Source organism: Pteronotus mesoamericanus, unplaced genomic scaffold, assembly GCF_021234165.1.
Source record: "Pteronotus mesoamericanus isolate MK-2021 breed Mesoamerican mustached bat unplaced genomic scaffold, CSHL_Meso_final contig_173, whole genome shotgun sequence".
Taxonomy (NCBI): domain Eukaryota; kingdom Metazoa; phylum Chordata; class Mammalia; order Chiroptera; family Mormoopidae; genus Pteronotus; species Pteronotus mesoamericanus.
Genome location: NW_026555072.1, coordinates 4,180,669 through 4,206,645, shown reverse-complemented (window position 1 = coordinate 4,206,645; position 25,977 = coordinate 4,180,669). Strand labels below are relative to the sequence as shown.

Below are 25,977 nucleotides of genomic sequence, written 5' to 3'. Positions count from 1 at the left end.
CGGGAACACGACAAGGATGTCCGCTCTCACCGCTTCTTTTCAACATCGTATTGGAAGTCCTAGCCACAGGGGTCAGACAAGAGAAAGAGATAAAAGGCATCCAAATAGGAAAGGAGGAAGTAAAACTATCATTGTTTGCAGATGATATGATAGTGTACATAGAGAACCCTGGAGACTCTACCAAAAAACTCCTCAACATTATAAGTGAATTTGGCAAAACAGCAGGATACAAAGTCAACATTCAGAAATCAAAGGCATTTTTGTACACCAGCAATGCAATAGAAGAAGAAGAAATCAGGAAAAATATACCATTCGATATAGCACGAAAAAAGGTAAAGTACCTAGGGATAAATTTAACCTAAGACACAAAAGACCTGTATGCAGAAAACTATGCAACATTGAAAAAAGAAATTAAGGAAGACACAAATAAATGGAAGCATATACCGTGCTCATGGATTGGAAGAATTAATATCCTCAAAATGTCCATACTACCCAAAGCAATTTATAGATTCAACGCAATCCCTATTAAGATACCAATGACGTATTTCACAGAAATAGAACAGACATTTCAAAAATTTATATGGAACCATAAACGACCCCGAATAGCCGCAGCAATTTTGAGAAAGAAACACAAAGTAGGAGGGATCACAATACCGGACTTCAAACTCTACTACAAAGCCACCATACTCAAAACAATCTGGTACTGGCACAAGAACAGACCCATAGACCAGTGGAACAGAATAGAAAGCCCAGAAATCAGCCCAGGTCTCTATGGACATCTAATATATGACAAAGGGGGAAGAAGCATAAAATGGAGCAATAACAGCCTCTTCAACAAATGGTGTTGGGAGAGCTTGACGGCTACATGCAAAAAATTGAAATTGGATCATCAGCTGACACCACACACAAAATAAACTCAAGATGGATAAAAGACTGAAATATAAGTCGCAACACCATCAAAGTCCTCGAGGAGAACATTGGTAGGAAACTCTCAGATATCCCACGCAGCAATTTTTTCACTGATATGTCTCCTAAAGCAAGGGACATAAAGGAAAGAATAAACAAGTGGGACCTCATCAAAATAAGAAGCTTCTGCACGGTGAAAGGAAACATCAGCAAAATGAAAAGGGAGCCAACCCTATGGGAAAATATATTCGCTAATGATACATCAGATGGAGGTTTGATCTCCAAGATATATAAAGAACTCACTTGACTCTACTCCAAGAAGACAAACGATCCAATCAAAAAATGGGCAAAGGACCTGGGCAGATGCTTTTCTAAGGAGGAGATACAGAGGGCCCAGAGGCATTTGAAAGGATGATCAGCATCACTAGCCATCAGAGAAATGCAGATCAAAACCACCATGAGGTACCACCTCACACCGGTCAGAATGGCCATCATAAACAGATCCACAAACAACAGGTGCTGGCGAGGCTGTGGAGAAAAGGGAACCCTAGTACACTGTTGGTGGGAATGCAGACTGGTGCAGCCACTATGGAAAGCAGTGTGGAATTTCCTCAGAAAGCTGAAAATGGAACTGCCTTTTGATCCAGCGATTCCCCTGCTGGGACTATACCCTGAGAACACCAAAACGCCAATACAAAAGAACCTATGCACCCCAATGTTCATAGCAGCACAATTTACAATAGCCAAGTCTTGGAAGCAACCTAAATGCCCATTAGTAGATGATTGGATCAAAAAATTATGGTACATATACACAATGGAGTACTACGCAGCAGAAAGATAAAAAGAAGTACTAAACTTTGCGACAGCATGGATGGAACTGGAGAACATCATGCTAAGCGAAATAAGCCAGGGGGCGAAAGACAAATACCATATGATCTCACCTATAAGCGGAACCTAACCAACAATGCAAAGATGCAAGGAAAAGAAGACCAGCAACACTGAAAGGAAAAGAAATCAACAGAGACAAGAGGGAAGGTGGGGGCAGGGAAAGGGAAGGGAAGGGGAAAGTCAAGGAACATATAGCAAGGACTCATGGTCAAAACCAAAGGGGAAGAGCTGAGGGAGGGAAGGTGGGAGGGGGCAAGGGAAAGAGGTGGGGGGAGGCAGAGACAAATGTATTTAAAAAGTAAATAAATTTAAAAAAATAAAAAAAAGAATATTTAAAATCATTATATCTTCCTGTGGATTTAACTTGTTATATTTAGAAAGTGACTCTCTACACCTTTTGCTTTAAATCTATAGTATTTAACATTAATGCAACGATACCAGCTATCTTTTGATTCATACTTCTGCAATATGTGTTTCTATCCTTATACTTTCAGCTTCTGTACAGTTAGATCCAGGATCACATAGAATATATATTGTACAACTTTAGGGGACACCATCTTCATAAACTAATATGAATATCTCTCCTCCAGGAATTATGCTATACACCTCAAAAAAAAAAGAAGAAGAAAAAAGGAAATTTCCCTAGCATACTCATTTCATCAACCAGCAATTTTTTAGTTATTGGGAGAGTGTGTACCACATTACCATGTGATTGGGAATGCAGTAAAAAAATAAGGTCATAGTTCATAACCACAAAGAGTAGGAGTTCCTTCTTTCTTTCTGCTGCATGGAATTCCATAGTGGAAATGCACCACAGTTTTTCGATCCACTCATTTACTAATGGGCATTTAGACTGTTTCCAGCACTTAGGTATTGTAAATAACACTGCTATGAACATTGGACCAAATCAACAAAAGAAGCCCTGGCTGGTGTACTCAGGGGATTGAGTACCGGCCTGCGAACCAAAGGGTCGCTGACTCAATTCCCAGTCAGGACACATGCCTGGGTTGTGGGCCAAGTCTCCAGCAGGGGGCACACAAGAGGCAACCGCACACTGATGTTTCTCCCTCTCTCCTTCTCCCTCCCTTTCTCTTTAAAAATAAATAAATAAACAAGTGAGCAAAATAGAACCAGAGATATGGAAATAAAGAACAAACTGACAGTGACCAGAGGGGAGGGGGCAGGAGATAATGGGGGAAAGAAGGGGAAGAGTCAAGTAAAGAAACATGTATAAAGGACCCATGGGCAAAGACAATGGGGTAGGGGAGGATTGAATGTGGGAGGTGGGGGAGGAGAGAGGAAGAGAGAGTAATGGGGGAAAAATGAGGACAACTGTAATTGAACAATAAAAAACTGTGGTACATTTACACAATGAAATACCACACAGCAGAAAGAAAGGAGTTCCTACACTTTGCAACAGCATGGATGAAACTAGAGAACGTTATGTTAAATGAAAAAGGACTGCCAATACCAAGAGTTAGCAGGGATGTCAAGCTAATGCAACTCATAAAATTATAGGAAGGAATGTAAATGATATAATAACCTTGTAAACGTTTCATAATTTATTATAAATTTGAAAGTACAACTACTTGTGACTTGCAGGCATTTTTCCATGAGAAAAAATATATGTCTATAGAAAGATAGAATAGTCATAAAAACTTTATTAACAATAGTCAAAAGCTGATAAGAACCCAAATGTCTATCCACAGATGAATAGGTAAACAAATTGTTTCATCCATATAACAGAATGTAGAAAAGTACTTGATAAATTTTCCTATCTACTCATGACTGAAACTCAACAATCTTGGAAGAGAGGTAAACTGCTTTAAATGGTGTCCACTCTAAAGAGAAACTAGAGTAAACATCATACTTTTTAATGAAATATTGAAAGCTTTACCTTCGAAAATGAGAATAAGAAAAAGATGGCCTCTATCTGTCTATTCCACACTGTATGACATGTCTTAGCCAGTACAATTAGTAAATGAAAAAATAAGAAGTATAAACATTTAAAACTTATTCACAGATATATTTGTATACATAGAAAAGTCCAAAAGAATATACAGTTAATCTTAGAATTAACAAATAAGTTTAGTGAAGTTGTTGGATAGAAAGTAAAAAAACAAAAAAAAGCAAACATTGTATTTTTATATACCAACAACAATCCATTACAAAGTGAAATTTTAAGAAGATGCCATTTTAATAGCAACACAAAAGATGAGATACCTGGAATGAATCTAATTTACTATATGCAAGAGCTCTATATGAAAAACTATGAAACACTTGAAGATAATAAAGACAAGCCAATGGAGAGATCCCATTACTCATGTGCCAGGAGACTCAAGCATAAATGTCAATTCTCTAAAAATTGATTACCTAAAATTCCAATTAAAGTCCTCAAGTTTTTCAAAATTAACACAATTTTAAAACACAAATGAAAATGCCTAAAATATCCAAGAAATATCAAAGAACAATTCTACTGGATGTCAAAACATATATAGCTATAGTTATAAAGACAATATGGTATTGGCACAAGAATACTCAAAGAGTCCAATAACATAAAATAGATATCTGAGCACAGGCATATATGGACATTTGATTTACTACAAAAGTGTCACTGCAGAGCAGTGGGGAAAGTCTTTTCAACAAATCATGTTAGGTAAATTAAAAGTCCTTTATTAAAAAATGAAATTTGATGTTTTGCACACCCAATTCACAAAATTCTGTTCAAATGTGAATGGCTAAAAAATAACACTTTTGGAGTAGGGAAAGGTTTTAACAGGATACACATTTAAAAAAAACAATTAGAAGATAAGATTGATAGATTGGGTTACATTAAAATTATTTTGATCATTGAAACCATTGAATAAATGAAAAGGAAACCATAGTAAAAGATGTTATTTGTAATAAAATAATATAAGGCTTACATCTAAGATATACAAATATTTCCTAGAACTCAACAAGTAACCGAACCCAATATAAAAATGAGCACAAGATCTGAAGAGTCACTTCACCAAAGTGGATATCTAAATGGCCAATAAACATATAAAAAAGTACTCACCTTCATTAGTCATTAAACTAAATGCACCTTAAGATGCCATAACTAGCAGAGTGGTTAAATTTAAGACTCACAATACAGTGTATTCCCATACACAGTTGGTGAAAGTTCAAAGTATAATACTCACTACCTAACACTGGCATTTTCTAATAAAGCTGACTTATCCATACCATATCCTATGACATCACACTTCCACTCCTAGGTACACTCCAACAGAACATATGTGAAAGAACATTCATAGCAAGATTACTCACAAAAGCACGCAAGTGGAAATATCCAAATGTTTACTATCATAGATTAAAATGCAGCAATAAAATAAACAAATAACACCTACCTACAACATTAATAAATCTCACATTTTGAGAGAAATTAGTCAAACACAAAAGACTATGTACCATATAACTCCATTTATGGAAACTTCATTAACCAGCAACACTAAGCTATGATTTTAAAATTCAGGATAAGAATTACATTTGGGGAAAGGGAGGGATAGTGATTGAGATGAATACATAGGGGTAGGGTTTCTGGGCTACAGGTAACATTTCATTTTTTCTGCTTTGTTCTTTCATATTGTGTCTTTATCATTTATTTATTTAAGTATAGTTCATATACAATATTCTATTGGTTATATTAGTTTCAGGAATACTATACAGTGATTCAACATTTTTATATCTTACAATTCATCATTCCACTAATTCTCATAATCATCTGTCACTGTGTAAACTTATCACAATATTATTGACTATATTCTCATTTCCCTTTTCTCCCATCCTATACCCCATCCCTTCTAGTAACCAGCCTTTTGGTCTGTTTCTGAGTCTATTTGTGCTGTTTGTTTTGTTTTTTAGATTGCACATGTGAGTAAAGCCATACAATATTTGTCTTTCTCTGCCTAACTTATTTCACTTAGCATAATACTTTCTAGATCCTTCCATGTTGCTGCAAATGGCAAGACTTTATTTTTTATTGCTGCATATTATTCCATTGCATACAACACATATTCTTTTTTTATTGTTGTTCAAGTACAATTGTCTCCATTTTTCCCCCACCGTCACCCCTGCCCCACCCATCCCTGACTCAACCTCAAACCTACTCCTTTTGGCTTTGTCCATAGGTCTGTTAAACATGTTCTTTGATGACCCTTCACCTATTTTCCCTTATTATCTCTCTCCCCCTTCTCCTCAGGATACTATCAGTTTGTTCTTTATTTCAAGGTTGCTGGTTATATTTTACTTGCTTGTTTGTTTTGGTGATGAGGTTCCACTTATAGGTGAGATCATATGGTATTTGTCTTTCACCACCTGGCTTATTTTGACTACCATAATGCTCTCCAGTTCCATCCATGTTACCGCAAAGGGTAGGAGTTCTTTCTTTCTTCTGCGTAGTATTTCATTGTGTAAATGTATCACAGCTTTTTTATCCACTCATTTTATGATGGGAACTTAGGTTGTTTCCAACACTTGACTATTGTAAATTGTGCTGCTATGAACATTGCGGTGCATAGGTTCTTTCGAATTGGTGTTTCAGGATTCTTAGGGTATAATCTCAGCAGTGGAATTTCCAGGTCAAAAGGCAGTTCCATTTTTAGTTTTCTCAGGAAATTCCATACTATTTTCCACAGTGGCTGCACCAGTCTGCATTCCCACCAACAGTGCACTAGGTTCCCTTTTCTCCACAACTTCACCAGTACTTGCCGCTTGTTGATTTGGTTATGATGGCCATTCGGACCGGTGTGAAGTGATATCTCATTGTGGTTTTAATTTGCATCTTTCTGATGGCTAATGATGTTCAGCATCCTTTCATATGCCTCTGGGCTCTGTGTGTGTCCTCCTTCAAGTGTCCGTTCAGGTCCTTTGCCTCTTTATAATTGGATTGTCTGCCTTCCTGAATTGGAGTTGTGTGTGTTCTTTATATTTTGGAGATCAAACCCTTGTCTGAGGTATCATTGGCAAATGTATTTTCCCATACGGTCGGTTGTCTTTCCATTGTGCTGATTTTTTTCTTTAGCTGTGCATAAGCTTATTTTCAAGAAGTCCCATTTGTTTATTTTTTCCTTTGTATCTCTTGCTCCAGGGGACATACTGGTGAAAATATTGCTGCATGGAATACCTGAGAATTTCCTGCCTATTTTCCCCTTTAGGACTTTCATGGTGTCATGACTTATATTTAAGTCTTTTATCGACCTTGGATTTATTTTGAGGTATGGTGTAAGTTGGTGGTTGAGATTTTTGTTTGTTTGTTTTATGGGTTTTTTGTTTTTTTGCATGTAGCTGTCCAGCTCTCCCAACACCATTTGTGAAAGAGGCTATTTTCACTCCATTTTATGCTTTGGCCCCCTTTGTCAAATATTAATTGGCCATAGAGACCTGGGTTTCTTTCTGGATCCTCTATTTTGTTCCATTGATTTATGTGTCTGTTCTCATGCCAGTACCAGACTGTTTTGATTACAGTGGCCTTAAAATATAGTTTGATAACAGGTATTGTGATCCCTCTTACTTTGTCCCTTTCTCAAACTTGCTGCAGCTATTTGGGGTCATTTATGGTTCCATATAAGTTTGTGAAGTATTTGTTCTATATGAAATGTCATTGGTATTTTAAAGGGATTGCGTTAAATCTATAAATTGCTTTTAGTATGGACATTTTGATGATGTTAATTCTTCTAATCCATGAATATGGTATATGTTTCTATTTATATCAACCCTAATTTCTTCAGTGTTGTGTAGTTTTATACAAAGAGGTCTTCTACCTCTCAACTGGTTAAGTTTATTCCTAGGTACTTTATTTTTCTTGTTGCTATAGCAAATGGGATTTTTTTCCCGGATTTCTCATTCTGTTATTTCTTTGTTGGTGTACAAAAATGCCTTCAATTTCTGCATATCCACTTTGTATCCTGCTGTTTTGCCAAGTTCATGTAGGTTTTTTGTGTACACTATCATGTCATCTGCAAACAATGACAATGTAACTTCCTTCTTTCCAATTTGGGTACCTTTTATTTTTTTAAATATTTTATTTAGAGAGAGGGGAAAGGAGGGAGATAGAGCAACATCAGTGTGTGGTTGCTTCTCGTGCACCCTCTATTGGGGACCTGGCCCATAACCCAGGTGTGTGTGCTAAGTGGGAATTGAACCAGTGACCTTTAGGTTCGGAGGCCAGCACTCAATCCACTGAGCCACACCAGCCAGGGCTGGATGCCTTTTCTTTTTCTTGTCTGACCACTATGGTCAGGACTTCCAATACTATATATGTCACATTCTTTACCTATTGATCTATTGATGGATACGTAGGTTGCTTACATATCTTAGCTATTGTAACTAATGCTGCAATGAACATAGGGGTACACATATCTTTTCAAATTAGTGTTCTCATTTTTTTTTGATAAACCAGAAATCAGAGGAATTGCTGGGATGTATTGGCATATCTATTTGTAGATTTTTGAGAAAACTCCATACCATTTTCTACAGGGGCTGCATCACTTTCCAGTTTCTCCAATGCATAAAGGTTTCCTTTTCTCTGCATCCTTGACAACACGTTATTTGTTGACTTTGTGATAATAGCCACTCTGACTGGTGTGATGTGATCTTTCATTGTGCTTTTGATTTGTATTTCCATGATAATTAGTGATGTTGAGCATATTTTCATGTTTGTCGGCCATATGTATGTCTTCTTTGGAGAAATATTTTTTCATGTTCTTTGCCTATTTTTTTTGATGAGATTGTTTATCTTTTGTTATTTAATTAGTTTTTTAAAAGATTTTATTCATTTTTAGAGCAAGGTGAAGAGAGGGAGAAAGAGAGGGAAAGAAATAATGTAGTTGCCTCTCATATGCCCCCAAATGGGGACCTGGCCCGCTATGCAAGCATGTGCCTTGACTGAGAATCGAACTCGTGACCCTTTGGTTTGCAGGCCGCCACTCAATCCACTGATCCACACAAGCCAGGGCTATCTTGTTATTGAGTTGTATGAGTTTCTCATATATTTCGGATATAAAACACTGAATATATCCTACAAAGAAAGAAAATCGCAGGCCAATATCCCTGATGAACATAGATGACAAAATTCTCAACAAAATACTAGCAAACCCAATACAGTAATACAATAAAAAAGATTATACACCATGAACAAGTGAGATTTATACCAGGAATGCAAGAGTCTTCGATACTCACAAAACAATTGTGATTCATCACACCAATAAAACCAAGTATAAAAAATATTATCTCAATGGATGCAGGAAAAAAACACTTAACAAAATTCAACATCCATTTTACGATAAAAACTTTCAACAAAGTTAGTGAAGAAGGATCCTACCTCAACTTGATAAAAGGCTATATATTACAAATCGAAAGCTAACATCATATTCAATGGTGACAAGATGAAAACTCTTCCTCAAAGGTCAGGACCAAGACAATGATGTCCACTTTCACCACTACTATTCAACATAGTACTGGATGTCCCAGCCACAGCAATCAGAAAAGAAAAGAAATAAAACTGTCACTATTTGCAGATGACATAATACTATATATAGAAAACCGTAAGAATGCACTAAAAAACTAACAGAATAAACAATCCAGTAAAGTAGTAGGATACAAAATTAGTATACAGAAATATGTTGTATTCCTACACACTAATAATGAACAATCAGAAAGAAATGAAGAAAACAATCCTATTCACAACTGCATCAAAAACAATAAAACATTTAGGAATAAACTTAACCAAGGAAAGGGAAAGACCTCTACCCTGAAAATAGTAAGACACTGAAGACTGAAAAGGACACAAATGAAAGAGTATACCATACTCATGGATAGGAAGAATATTGTTAAAATGACCACACTACTCAAAGTAATTTATAGATTCAATGCAATTCCTATCAAAACACCAAAGTCATTCTTCTCAGAACTAGAACAAATAATCCTAAAAATTAATATGGAACCACAAAACACCCCAAATAGCCAAAGCAATCTTAAGAACAAAGTTGGCGGTATCGTGCTCCCTGATCCCAAGCTATACTACAAAGTGATAATAATATTAACAGTATGGTACTGTCACCAAAAAAGACACATAGATCAATTGAACAGAATAGAGCCCAGAAATAAACTGTCACTTACATGGTCAAGTAATGTATGACAAAGGAGATAAAAATATGTATCATAGTAATGAAAGTCTCTTCTACAACTGATGTTGAGAAAACCGGTCATATACATGCAAAATAAAGTAGATCACCCTCTTACACCATATACAGAAATAAACTCCTAATGGGTTAAAGACCTAAATGTAAAGCTTGAAACCATAAAAGTCCTAGAAGAAAACAGGAAGTAAACAATGATATCACTCTGAGCAATATCTTTTTGGGCAAGTCCCTTAGAGCAAAGAAAAAAAGATAAAGACACAAATAGCACTACAGCAACTAAAAGCATTTGCATATCCAAGGGAACCTTCAACTAAACAAAAAAAGTTGCCTACTGAATGGGAGAATGTATTTCCAAATGACAGATATTCTAATAAGGGGTTGATATCCAACATCCCATTTCTTGACTTGGGTTGTTACGCAAATCTATTTTCTGAGTTCATTAATTTCCCATATGCATGCTATATTTAAGAATATTAAAAGATAAAAATGGAAAAAGATGAACAGAAAAATTACAGAAAACTCTCAAAGCTCAAATGCATGTAAAAAGATGTTCATAATCACTAATAACCAGAAGTATGCATTAAAACAGTAAGACATCACTTATACCTTTTAGGCTGGCAAAAAGTTACATTGTATCAATTGGTGGAGATGCGCATAGGTCTCACTCACTGATGTTGGGAGCAGTCTGATCAGGCCATTCTAACAGGTTATGGGGAGGTGGGTGTGGGTGTGTGTGTCTAACAGGTTATGGTGGGTGGGTGGGTGGGTGGGTGTGTGTGTGTGTGTGAGAGAGAGATCAGGCCATTCTAACAAGTTATGGGGGGGTGGGTGTGGGTGTGTGTGTCTAACAGGTTGTGTGTGTATGTGTGTGTGTGTGTGTGTGTGTGTGTGTGTGTGTGAGAGAGAGAGAGAGAGAGAGAGAGATCAGGCCATTCTAACAGGTTATGGGGGGGTGGGTGTGGGTGTCTAACAGGTTATGGGTGTGTGGGTGTGTGGGTGTGTGTGTGTGTGTGTGTGTGTCCTACAACCCAACAACTCCACTCCTCATATATTTGAAGTAATTTCCTACACAGATACAGGAGGAGATATATATTAGCATGTTTTACTAGAATATTATTTATTCTGGCAAGGAATTGATTCTCATTTGGGGTTCATTACTGGAAATAGCATAGATGAAATGCGGTTGAGCTCCATTAAGTACTATCATAATTACAAGCAGAAATTACACATCAACATGGATTTACCTTAAGTACATATTGCTTAAATTAAAAAATGAAACAGGCCCCAGCTGGTGTGGCTCAGTGGATTGAGCACCGGCCTGCGAACCAAAGGGTTGCTGGTTCAATTCCCAGTATAAGGCACATGCCTGGGTTGCAAGTCCAGGTCCCCAGTAAGGGGCACACAAGATGCAACCACATATTGATGCTTCCCTCGTTCTCCCTCCCTTCTCCTCTCTAAAAATGAAAAACCTTTAAAAAATAAAAAACAAAATAGAATTGTTACAATACCAATTATGTGAATTAAAAATACCTGAGTGTCACAATATGCATTTCAAGAACATATAAAATTAAATAGTATATATTAAACAGGTAATTTTAGGTGGGGAATGAGGAAAAATAAGAGTTAAGTGTGGAGATAGAAGAAAAAAATTTTAATAGAGAAAAATGTAAAAGCCAACTCAAGACACCAACTTAAACAAATGGTCAAAGTTAACCTCACTAGTAGTGGGACAAACCAATATAAAGTGCCTCCTGACATGATGAATTAAGAAGTACATATCACTTGTGTACTGTTTTTGCCAACCTATGTGTAACCCAAATTTAAGTAGAACCATTAGAGAAATCCAAATTGAAGAACATTCTACAAAATAACTGGCTTGTACTCTTCAAAATTGTCAAATTCAAGAAAGACAAAGGGAGACTGAGGAACTGTTCTGGGTTAAAAGAGACTACATACGTGGGATTTTAGATTGGAACGAACCAGAAGACAATAGTGAGACAAGTAGTGAGATCTGAATAAAGTGTCGAGATTATAGTATCATATCAATGCTAATTTCCTAATTTTTATAGCTTTGTTTCATAATACCTAGGGAATTGACAGTGTGAGTACTCCATATTATTTTTGAGCTGTAATTCACATACAATAAAATTCACCAATTTACAAATGTATTTAAAAAGTAAATAAATTAATTAAAAAAAATTCACCAATTTAAACTGTACAATTCAATCGCTTCTTGGCCTTTTGTCTAAGATCAAGTGTAGTATCTATCCTTATCAGTTTAAATTGTACAATTCATCAGTCTTTAGTATATTCACAAAGTTGTGAAATCATCACCAGAATATTGATTCCAGAATATTTTCATCACCTCAAAGAGAAACCCTATATCCAGCAGCAGTCACTCCCCACTCCTCCCTTCCCATAGCCCCTGGCAACCATTCATCTACTGTGTCTCTAAACTTGCCTGTTCTGGACATTTCATAAAATTGAATTATACAATATGGCCTGTTTTGTCTGGCTTCTTTCACTTCGTGTTAATATTTTCAAGATTCACCAAGTTGTAGCATATATCAGTAGTACTTCATGCTTTTTCATGGCTGAATAATATCCCATTGTATGGATAGACCACCTTTTCTTTACTCCTTCATCAGTTGATGGGCATTTGGGTTGTTTCCACTTTGGGCTATTATGAATACGAATGGTGCTGCTGTGAACATGTGTATATATATGGTTAAGTACTTGTTTACAATTCTTTTGGGTATATACCTCAAGTGAAAGTGCTCAGTCATATTTAATTTTTTGAGTAACAGACAAAGTTTCCAGAACAGCTGCATCATTTTAAACCTCTATCAGCAGTGTCTTAATATTATTATGGTAACTTTTTCAAAGCCTGAAATTGTTTCAAAAAGCTGCATCAGACTTGAAAGGGAAATGAAAACCTTACCATGTGACTAGGAATGGAAACTTGACCTTGTAAATTGGGAGTTCTTCAATCAGGACCTATTGTTTACACTGTCTAGTCTAATGACAAAGGGACTCAAAGAATATCACAAATATGGAAGTAGAGATGGGATAAAGTGTCTCTTTGATAATTATGATGGATTACACATAATCATGTTGCACAAAGACCTTTATCATTATTCAAAGGTTGTTAAATATCTCAAGTGGAATGACCTCTTCCCAGAGCACAAAGGCCAGTGGTTTAGGTACAGAATATATGATGGAACTGATTAGTGACCAGGAAGCCAAAAGACACACACACACACACACACACACACACACACGCACGCACAATCTTCTAAAAGCTCCAAGACATTAGCCTTATTTTTATTGAATTCAGCATGGGGTAACAAAAATGCATTACACATCACTATAATTGACTATTACATCTGGACATTTTTATTTTTATTGAAACTATTGGTGTGACATTGGTTAATAAGATCATACAGGTTTCAAGTATACAATTCTATTATACATGATCGGTACACTGCACTGAGTGCCCAACATCCAAATTCAAATCTCCTCTGTCACCATATATTCTATCCCTTATACCCTTCACTATCTTCTACCCCTTTTCCCTCTGGTAATCACCGTACTGTTGCCTGTGTCTATGAATTTTTGTTTGCCTTTCTTACACATATAGGCATTTATCTTTGCATTTCTTATATCCATTTTCTGCTTCAAATCTGTTATTTCATAGTAATAAAATATATGATTTCTTACTAAAAATCTCTAATTCATATAACCAGGGGTGTATAACTTCTTCCTAAGAAGTTATATTACTTTATTATTGGGAATTTAATAGTTTAAATTGCTAGTTTTTTAATGTTTAAGGAATTAAATATATTTTCCAGGAACAGAAGAATAAAATATAATGTAAAAATGGTTTCCCGGAAGCTATTTCCATTCTTTTCTTCCTTTCTCCTGCAAACTGGTGTTTTATCTTTACAAGTTATCTGTCATTCCATAAGAAAGCTGCCCTGATTCCAGCCTCATAAGAGATGTTCAGCAGTTTTTAAAAAATACAGCTTATCTAAATTCCAGAGTTTGCTTCAGGGAACAAATGAGGAGTGAGATGTTGGGGCAGAGTGAGAGAGTGAGAGATATAGATTGTGGTGAGACTAAGAGTCATTCACGAACATTACAGGGCTGTGGTGAAGGGATAAGAAAACTAAACCAAAACTATGATACATTTACACAATGGAATACTATGCAGCAGAAACAAAGGAGCTCCTACCCTGTGTGACAGCATGGATGGAACTGAAGAGTATCATGGTAAGTGAAGTAAGCCAGGCAGTGAAAGACAAATACCATATGATCTCACCTATAACTGGAACCTAATTAACAAAAAAACAAGTGAGCAAAAATAAAACAGACTTGGAAATAAAGAACAAACTGACAGTTACCAGAGGGGAGAGGAAGGGGGATCTAGGGGGAAAGAAGGGGAAGGTTCATCAAGGAACATGTATAAAGGACCCATGGACAAAACCAAAGGGGGATAGGATTGAGGGTGAATGGTGGGGGTGGGTGGGTAGGGGAAGTAGTGGCAGGAAAAGGAAGACAACTGAACTTGAACAATAAAAAAATAAATAAACCAGGTTATTACAGGTGGACAAGAAGTCAAAATGAAGAGGAAGGTGAGGTAGCAGGGCAGTGTGATTATGTGTTATGCCTTCTGATAGTTATTATGAATAGAAACCAAGTAATGATTAATAATAACGTGTAAGTGATCAATCTTTAAGAGTTGAGGCAGAGAAGAAATGATGACATTACACTTTCTCTCCGGTTCTTTCCATTTCTAGGCTGGTGTGTGAGATCATCTTGGGTAAAATAAGAGTATCATTCTTTACTAAAGTGATCAGTTTTCATGGTGTCCTTTCTGTGCGCTCTGTCCAATGACAAAGCCTCCTGGTTTCTACCTCCTGGAAAAGTTATTCCAAAACAGTACAGATAAAGCAGCACTGGTAAGACTGGCATGGAGAACATGTTTCCAGGTAGCCTGAAACCCAGCAGACAATGTAGCTGTTGCTCAACAAACACAGAAATCTACATTGTATGCCAGGTTCATGCCCCAGACCTGGATGTTGTGTCTGCAAGTCCTCCCCATATAAGATTTTAACAGAGCTTCTTGCTCTTTCTGGTATTTTTCCTCTCTACCAGAGGGAACCTCAGGCCAGAATGCACTTCTAGGAATTACCTCTTGCAAGTGAAATTTCCTTATACTGTCATACCATCCAATGGTTGTTATTTAATCATCACATTATTATGAGAATACCATATAAAGGTCCAGAGATGAAAAAGAAAAGATGGAGGGCTGGATGAAAGAATAGATGAATAAGATAGACAGGTAAGTAGGTAGGTAGATAGTTTTGTGACCAAATGATTGATTTAGAGAGAAAATGAAATGGTTCTGTGACCAAATAATACCTTCTACAGGGGGAAGGGAGGGAAAGAAAGAGAAAAATCAATCTATGGATGAAATATCCAGATTTCTCCCCCTTGTGGTATTGAAATCAAATATAACATATCATTGATAAAACCTTGATGGTCCCCGCTTTCTGGCTAATAATGGAAGACTTACTACCCCATAACTCAACTCTGTGTGTGTAAATCAAGGAAAAGTTTTCCAGTAACCTTGACTCAGGACAGTGCAACAGAAGCTAGAAGATGCCATCAGAGACCCAGTAGCCAGATGTAGCTACTGATTATAAAAGACAGGATCTACACTGGCTACTGAGCCATTGAGGGCACCTTACACATTCCAGCAGCTACATCATCAACAGCCTTCTAGACAGGAGCTCTGTGGAAGGAAAGAAAAGACATCAATTTTAGATACTTAGGTGAAAATGGTATCAAGAGAGTCAATTGCATAATTTACTTATTAGCATTCTAACAATAATCTCATACATACAGTTTAAAACAACCTCTAGATTTATTTACTTACTCAACATGTATTGATCGAGTATTGATCTCTCAGGTGCTAGAGCTTCAGCAGCAAATAAAAAATGACTATTCCTGCCCTTCTAGCATTCATTACTATTATTGAGAAAATCTGCAATTGATTCCTTGACATGTTTTGCAGTAAAATATCTTACATATGAAAAACAAAAAAGTAAGCAAAATACCCAATCCACCATTCTATTTGTGGCCTTGGAGCATCTGTGTTTGCTTTATGCCGGTTTAACTTGGGTAATGTAGCAATGATGCACATAAGTAAAATAAATTTCAGTAAAAAAACATTGTCTCCTGCTATAAATTGAGGATGATACAGTTATTTCTATCAAATGTCTAATATAAGAAAAAAGAACTGATTTTTATCTTTTTTAAATATCTTTTGATATTTAAAAAGTATTCAAAGCAGCAAATCACCAGTGTGTCAGTTCTAAGCTTTCCTCTCATAATACGAGTATAAAAAAGTTTAAAGATAGCTGTCTGCTTCTTCATTTATTCATTCATTCACTCAACCAACTCCAAAATGCCTCCTGGGTGCCTTCTCCATACTTCATGCCAGTCAGTAAGGATGTGACACTAAATGAAGTCCCTTTACTCATGGAACTACAAGTCTAACACAAAGGTGCGGGTAGGGAAAGACAGAAAAAATTCAATAAGTATGTATGGCCATTTAACTAAGTAGTGCAACAGTGAAAAGCAATGCTATTTTCCATAAGGCAATCAGGGAAAGCCTCACTGCAGGAGTGACATTAGAGTAGATCCCTTGAAGGTGAAGAACTATGCATATGCAGCCATTAATATGAACTGTTCAGAATAGACAAATTCTTAGAGAGAAAAAGTAGATTAGTGGTTGCCTGGGGCTGGGAGGATGGGGATGAGAGAATGGAGAGTGACTGCTAATGGGTAGAGTTTCTTTTGAAGGTGATGAAAATGTTCTAAAATTGAGGGTGGAACTCTGTGAACATACTAAAACCCAATGAATTGTACAATTTAAAAACTGTTTTTAAAAAAGAACTATGCATAAACCTGGGGTGAAAAAGAACATGGCTAAGACAAGGCAAGGGTCAGAAGAAAGGCCTGAAGCATGAAAAAGTCTGGTGTCATGAAGAAGGCATTCTTATGTTAGCTTATGATCACAGTGGCCCATTATTGTTTGACTTTTAGAATTATTCTAGACAATAAATGACTATGCAACTTTTCTCCAAGTACGTGTTTTAAAATCCTACCATCGTATCAATTTAAAATGCCTTAGCTATTACTTAGAAAAGATTTAGGAAAATTACCTTCAGTTGGAAGAAACACTGTACCTAGGACTTTAAGTTAGTACAATTTGACTGGATATGTAGCTGGACCACAGAATGAGTGACATTTATTGCCCCAAAAAGTGGCTTTTTGAAAAGAAAATCTGTTAACAATGTGAAAAGATGTCTAGCTTTCTAAGAGTCTAAATGTATAAATTTCGAGGGAATGCTTTAAACTTTTTAATCACAGTTGTCTAATTTTAAGAAGGAATCCACTTGCCAAGTTGTAATAACACTGTTTTACCAGGCAGTTAGCTCTTAGGGGAGGAGAATGGGGAAATTTACAAGGTGAAGTAGATTTTTGTTTGATTGCTAATTTTTTCCTTTTTAAATAAACTAAAACCAACTCCATCTATGAGGTATAAAGTAGCATTGCCTAAAACCCAGGGCATACACACCCATATAGGCATATAAATGCATTGGTATTAAAATAAAAACTGTTTATACAAATTTAACTGAATCTTACCCTCAGAAATCAAGCATTTATAGAACACAAATTTACATTTCATAAACCACTAAAGCTAAATGTTCATAACTCTTCAAATTAGACTAACAACTAAAATGAAGCAAGGGTGTAGTTTTGTTAGTTTTAATGCCAACATCCAAAGGTTTATCTTTTACAAACTTTGGTCTATATTTACATTAGAAGAATGACATTGTTAATGTTCAAAGCTTGCCCTATACACCCACAAATCTTCCTAAATCTGAAGAACTATAAAGTTACAATGGTTTTTTTCCCCAACTTTTAACTAATACATAGAAGAAAAAGAATAATAAAATTTTATTAAAGGTTACTTATAGATTAGTGTCAATTACTAGTCAATACGTATTTTTAATGTTTATTAAAATATGTTTATTAAATGTGTATAGTATGTAAGGCATATACTATAGCACCGAATATTAATCAATGATACATTTTCAAAAATTATGAATAAAAGTCAAAGAAATACAGCCTAAGTAAAAATGTCACATTATATAATTCTATTCTCTAACAAGAAGGCAACGAAGCCACAGGGACGGGTGATAAAACTATAACCATGTAAGTACTCACTGATCAAGTCCTACTCAAAGTGCAAACAAACAAAAGAAAAATAATAAACTAAAAATCTCTGTCCATTTGACTTAAGACCATTTACCTGAGGTATGCATAATGGGAAAGAGTTTAAAGGGAGGAAAACACTGATTAAAAGTTAAGCCTGCCACCTGCTGTTGGAAAACCTACTTGAAGTTAGGATAAAGAACATTTCTTGAAATGATAACTAAGAATTTGAAAAAATTATTATCCAGAATTAGAACGGGGGCGACCTACAAACCAACAAACAAAGAAGTAAAGAAATGCATTGATGCTTAAAGCCAAGGTGACAGATATAAAATGTCGTTCTCAAACTTTTACTAAAAATGAAAGGCATGCTGCTTCATGGGGCATTCAACTAAAGGAAGAGTAGACTTGCCCTGTTTTTTTTTTAAGAAATTATCTGAACAATTCTATTTTGCCCTCTAAAAGTATTCCAAACTTTAGAAATTATAGTTTTTGAAAAGAAATTTTAACCCCAAACACTGTCTGTGGAAGTAAATGAAGATAGATGATCAATCTGATAGCACTTGCTAGAATGTTAACTATACCAAGTCAAATTGTCAAGTTTGACTCCAGGTGTCCCCTGCAACCCCCACCCATGATATTTCATATTTTAGTGTATGTACCAGGAGCCTTACGTAATTAAATACAAATATAGTCAGCTTCTAAAACATATTTATGGATTTGACAGAACACATACCACTGCTATTCCAAGAAAATCAGTGTTTACTTTAGAAATGAACAAAAGCTGCCTCTGATAGGGTAATCTCATGTTAAGTGTTCTTTAACACACACACCCACCCACCCACACACACACCCCCACACACCCCCACACACCCACCCACCCACCCTGAGATGTGTTGGATATGTACATTACCTGCATTTTGGTGATGGTGTCCTGGGTGTTTGCATATGGCCAAATTCATCTTACTGTGCACACTCAATGTGTACAGTTCTTTGTATATCAACTTTACCTAAATAAACTTGTTATTTAACTCTATAGCCCAGGAAATAATGCACAAGCTGCCAAGGGGTGAAATTATGCCAGAGGAAAAACCAATCTTTTAGATACAGTTGTCTAATTAAAGTATGTTTTTGTGAACTTTAATTCCTTTTGTGTATGTCAGAGTATTTGAGCTAGGGTCTCTCCATAACCAGCACGTGATTGCAGCCCTTTCAGCTCTTGTATACCTGAGATCCTGTGACTGCACTGACCAAAAACATTTACATCAGCTGATGGTCACTTGATTCTCACATCACTTTGTTTAGTAAATTGTTCTATAACTCAACTTGAAGACTGAGGTTAACATTTCTGAGATGTTCCTGCTAAAGACATTTTTTAAAAAGACATTCTCTGCCAAATAATTCTAGTCTGAACAGGCCTAGGAAGGGGTGGGGTCAGCACAAGATCCTAAAACAAGTTTCTAAAGGCAAAACCACTTACAGCCATAAAGACAGACTCAGACTAGTTTTTGAAAAATAATATTTAGCGATTACATGCATGTCTTTAATCCTTCTCAATGAAAACCAACTTCTGTTAAAAAACAGGCATTGGATGAAACATGAATCATTTTACTCATTACAAACACTCAGAGAAAAAGGATAGTTTTCACCTAAGTAACAGCCTTTTTACAGATGGACAAATTCCAGAAATCAATTGCACTAAATTCACTTGCAAATACCTCTCTCTCTCTCTGAAAGGAACCCTTAACACATTCTGTTCAAATAATGTCTGCAGTATGCAATGAAAGGTGAAAAAAAAAAAAAAGACTATCAAAATAAGGTGACTTTCTGAGACTTCAAGTAATAGAAAAACCAGTTGGTTTCCCCAAGAATTCTGGACTTAAACTTATTTAAACCTCAATTAACCCATTACTATTCTTTACTATTACTGGAGTGTTTCTAAATCGTCTCGTTTCTAGCCCTTGTGCTATTTTCTAAAGGCATCAACATCACATACACATTAATACTGCAGGTTTCATTTACAATCATATATCCACCAAGACTGTGCTTTTGTCACTGTACAGAACTGTCGTCATTCAATGTTCTCATGGTACAAAATTCTTCATTTGCTCTTCCTTGACTCTTCCTATCAGTTTCACTCAGCTCAGATGGACTGGAGGGGGAGCAAATAAATATTTGGCCTCTGCACAGTACTTGCCCAGCCATCTCCCTCTGTTGAGCCCAGCTCAGAGACTCTTCTAGAATTCTAAGGGACCTTCCTGGAGTCCTCCAGAAAGTTAGCTACATGCTACTCAGGGTCAGCTCCCTGGTCACTCAGTCTGCGTGTCTCAGCTGGAAACACAGGCCAAGTTGCCCTTAATTATTTGTTTAGAGAAGTGTCTTCCTGAATGTGAGCTCATTGAGTGTAGGGATTGAGTCCTAATCTTTTGAGATTCCCCAGGTACTAGCACAGTGTACTGGATCATACTAATCTTTTAGTAAATATTTGTCAAACAAAGAAAACTGAGCAAAGTGTCTGGCACCTGTTCTGATAAAAAAAAAAAACAACAAACAAAAACACTTCAAAAAACCACAAAAAACAGGTGAACAATATCTCCACTTCAGGAAAATTCTTCTATTTCTTTATCCTGTAAACATTACATGATTCCTGTCTTAGTTTTATGGTATCTTTCTATAAGAATCATGGGTGCTTATAAAATCAAGCTATTTATAAAGGAATATATTTTCCTAACAAAGTATGAGCTAGTGAAAGCACTGTTTAGAGTGAATGTTTCTATATAATCCCTGCAGCACAAATATAGCCTTGTTGCACAGAAGAGTCCTTGAGACTCAGAAAGGGTCTCTTAACTGCCTTCAATTCTATACAAATAAATGAGATCTACTCTGGTGAAATGGAAAAAAAATGACCAATTGAAACAGTTAGTTGCATGGGGAGGGATAAGAAAATAGATAAAAGAACAAAAAGAACATATGTTGTAATTTTTTTGCTTGTGATGGCTATAAAATGAATTATATTGTAATCAAGTTAAGACTCTTTCAAAAATCAGATGTCTACCAGAAGCTAACACTGGGATTCAATTACTATGAGATCTATGGTGGTATGTTGATTTTTTAATTATGTGGTTTGTGCAAGCATCTCATACTACAAAGGAAGAGAAGGTAAGACTGCTAAAGGACAGGTATGACTTGGGGCGGTGAAAATACAATACAATATAGAGATGATGCATTATAGAATTGTACACCTGAAATCTATAATTTTATTAATCAATGTAACCCAAAAAAATCCAAGGAAAAAGAAAAAATGAAAAGACAGATGTGGAGATTCGGAGGGGCTAACAGAAAAGATTTGAAATGATGGGGGGGCCAAATGTATATATCATCTTTTTTGATGTTACATGATGACTTACAGGCTACAACCACCACAAAACATTCATTCAGTAAAGGGGAAGTAGATGAAAATGTGGATTCTATTTATATAACAAAGAGAAAATGGGAAAGTTAATTGAGATTTATAAGGAAAGACTGATCTAATGTGTTAAATGAAGGGAAAAAGGGGAGAATGGATATGTTTAAACTTCTAGAGAGTGAAAGAAAGACAGAAGCATAAAGTCCTAGCCTACATATAAAATATTTTTGTTTCCAGAGTGGTTGCCACCGAGTACATGTCTAACCAGTTCTTCAACTAGTCCTAAGAATATCAAGTGTTTTGGTGGTAATACTCAGTACAAAGCAAGGGTCATTAAAAGACTTGAAAACAGCATTTCCCCCCCTGTCTGCTCTCATTGATACTAGAATATGTCTATGCCCATGGTAGAGGGTTTTGACAATGTTTGGAGAAACACTGTCAATCTAATTAAAAATGAGATTAAAAAATATTAAAAGATCAAGCTCTCAACTTACAATTGGAGATGGATTTTTGAGATGGTCACAGAAGCAGTCTGGGATGTAAAAAGAAAGAGTGATACTGAAGAGGAAGGGCAATATAAAGTGACAAAGAACAAGGAGGAGAGGTATAGGTCAAGAGGTCCAAGGAAAAAAGGAGTGTAAGAGAAGACCAACACCCAGCCATGACACTGAGCCGCTCATGAGGCAACAGCTTCATGGGCATCTGCTATAACTAAGTAGAAGGGAAGTTTATCAGATGGAGAAAACCAGAAAGTTAGGAGAGGAAGGATGAAGGAAGAGTAAGTCTTGGGAGTTAAAAAATAAAGTTAGAAAAGGTGAGCATCTGGAGTCCGAGAGAAAGGGAAGATATTCATAGGCCTGAGCAAAGTCAAAAAATTGAGGAAGGAAATATTTCTTCCTGTGCAGGGTGGAGGGGAGCTGCAGTGGCAATCTTTATCACTAGGTTGGAAAGGGGAAATAACAGAAACAAAACTGCTGTTTATATTGATGGTAAGTAACACAGGGGAAATCTGGTTCCTCTTTCTATGAGCGGAGAAAGAGGTCAGTAAAGGTACTTGGCACTAAAGGATAGTATAACCTTGAAAGGACTGGCTCAAAGAGCGGGGGAAGGGGGGACAAGGATAATCTGAGGAAATGTAAATGGCAGTGTGCTGTAGAAGTAATTTTCAGTAAAAAAAAATTTAGCAAAGCCCTCTCATTTTGAGAAAATGCCAAGGCATAATGAACTCAGAAATGAAGGGGAAACTTCAACTTCTAATGAGAACACACTAGATGTAAGTTGGCAATACTAGATCAGCAGTGAACCTCAGAGCCTGATAAGCAATTGAAACCACAATTGGGATATCCAGACTCTGGGCTGGCTATACAATCCTAGATAGATGTGACAAGCCAGGAATGAACTCAGTTCACTTAAGTCCAGAACCACTTGGTCCCCTTCCCGACTCAATGTCCCTAACCCCATGTTTGTTCTGTTGCCTTTCATTCCTAGAGGGTAGGTAATGGCATCAAACTACTTAAGTTTCTCACTGATGACTGCTATTCATTCTGACATTATCTCTGTAAGTCCTACCCTAATTATTAAACTTTCTGTGGTCTGGGAACAAACTATAAATAAAAAAAACACACCATACAATAATTCTTTTCACGCTCAGAAGTCAAACTCATCCTACTACTGAGATCACAAATAGTTAACATAAACCCCATGCTGACAGGAAATAGCTGTTGTGTACATCATTGCTTTTCTTTTGCATCTGCCCTTGTGGAAGCCAGGAGGTGACATGAAATTAGGGATGGAATAAATAGAAGAATTTAAAAGAGCAGAGCCTAGAGGATTTAGTGAAAAAACAAAATAAAACAAAAAAATATATAGATTCCCTCAGTTGAGTTTCATCCTTAGACAAAACCTTACACTCTTTATGCTCTTATATTATTATATATCCTGACTTTCCAAGGTTAAAAATAAACCTGAATAAATTTTAAGAGCATGAATAAAAAGTTTAGAAACTGGAACTCTCTGGACTCAGTCAAGAAAACAAGTCAAATTTTAGATGTGCCAGCAGGGACAGACAGAAAACTCTTAGGAAAATTGTCATTTTACCAATATATCAATTAATAGGTTACAAAACAGTATTTCCCAAAGTGTGTTCTTTGGAGTATTAACCATGAGATGATTCCCCAAAAAATATTTTTGAGTGTCTTAAATTTGTGAAATGTTGTAGATGCATCACATACTCATTGTGAACTTTTAATACAAATATTAATATAAAAGGTAATCTGAAGTACTGTAGAAACCTATTTAACGTTGTTCAGCACAGATTTTTCTGAACTTATTGAAACAAAAAAATTCTTTTATGTCTCTTGAAAACTTGTTTTGTTAATTCCCATTCTAGAGTGTAGTAAAGGCTCTACTTGTTCCCACAGTTTATCACATAAGCTGAGGAGAAGTTTGGGTGGCAACAGGCCTTTAGAGAATTCTCCTTAGGCAGTTGCACCCAAACCAGGAATGTAAAAAGAAAGAGGGATACTTAAAAGAGTAGACCACTGAAAGTGACAAAGAGCAAGGAGAGATAGATGTCAGTGTACACAGCTAAGGAGGAAAGGGGCGCCAGGCATGCGCCAACCTTCTTAGGTAAGTAAAACATAATGGCACCTAACTTTATCTCAGTTTCATCTCCTTTCAAAGCCACCAGTTTCAGTGACTTAGGACCCAAATGACTGCTCAGTGTCTCCTAAAGAAAAATTTTAAATAATACAGTACAGATTTCATTTATTATGAAACTGGACAATCTGATGGACAAGTAATGGAATTAAGCTCTCATGTTTCCATGTTGGTTTCACAAAGCCATTCACTCAATCCCATGCCATCAGTAATCAGGCCCAATAAGGGAAACCACATGGTAAATAGCAAAACTCACTGTGTATACGGTTCTGTCCAGCTACAACAGCTCTTTCCCATATGAATGAATCTTTGACCCTTACAACCTTGTGAAGCCTGAGGTTGTTATTCATTAACAGATGGGTGAACAGGATAAGAGGAGATCACTGTCAGAAACGACTTGTACACAAACAGAAGGGACCCCAGTAATTGCTTGAAAAATTGATGAACAAATAATCCTGGCCAATACTCAATGACATGACTTGAGGGAAGCAGCAAGTGTAGAATAGGGAGAATGGTGATCAATGCCTAAGATCGGGGCAATGTGACCCAGCCAAAGAGCTTGACTTCTCCGGGTTTCAAGCTGTTCCCAAGCAAATGATGATAATACTGATCTTACCAAGTGTGGTAACATTAAAATGAGCACAAAAAATGAGGTTTATGCAAGTACCTTATCAATTTTCATGCATTTTGCAAATAGAAGATATATTTGTCTAATAATGGTATACTCTGAAGGTGGTATTTTCACATCTTATCTTTGCAAATTGAACCCCACTTCATATGCTTTAACCTCATGAGTTCTACAGTAGTTGCGTTTAAGTGTAAATGCCTATAAACCAGGCAGACAGCTGGCCTCATAGTGCTGGACAAGATATTTCCTGAACCACTTGTTTCAATGCCTTGTAAACAAGAGTAACTAAAGCTATCACATTTATATTTGCAGTTTAACTTTGTTTTCTCATCTGTACTAGAAAGTTACATTTTAATACCCAAACCGTTAATCGGGTTTTCATCTATATTATAAGTTGTTGAGTTCTTGTTTCTTGTTTTTTGTTTTTTTTTTGTCAAAAATGGCATTTAAAAACCTATCTACTTTAACAATGACTGCTCATTTTTAAAGTATTTTCAAATTGAGAAATAAATAACATACAATGAATTGCACATATTTAAAAGGTGCAGTTTGGTAAGTTCTGAAAGGTGTATGCACCCATGAAACCATCACCACAATCAAGACACAAGATAGTGAAATTATCCACCAGACCCAAAGACTTCTCTTGCTCTTTTGTAACCCCCCCACTTAACACCCCTAACACCATCACCCCCAAGCAACCACTGATCTGCTTTCTATTACAGATTTCTTTGCATTTTAAAAGAATTTTATATAAATGGAATCATTCAGTATGTAATTTTTTTGGTATGGCTTCTTTCACTTAAGTGTGGGGTCATCCATGTTGTTGACAATATCAGTAACTCACTCCTCATTATTGAGTAGTAGTCATCATATGAATACACAATTTGTTGATCCACTTACCTGCTGATGAACATTACTAGGGTTGTTTCTAGTTTTTAGCTATTACTGATAAAACTGATGTAAACATTTATGCACAAGTCTTTGTGGAGGAGATATGCTTTCTTTTCCCTAGGATGGAATAT

At 36.2% G+C, this 25,977-nt stretch overlaps 1 pseudogene; it reads left to right on the top strand.

Moving 5' to 3' along the window:
• The first annotated feature begins 12,199 nt into the window (after positions 1-12,199).
• LOC129065296 (uncharacterized) lies at positions 12,200-12,332 on the top strand (annotated as a pseudogene).
• The last annotated feature ends 13,645 nt before the right edge of the window (positions 12,333-25,977 follow it).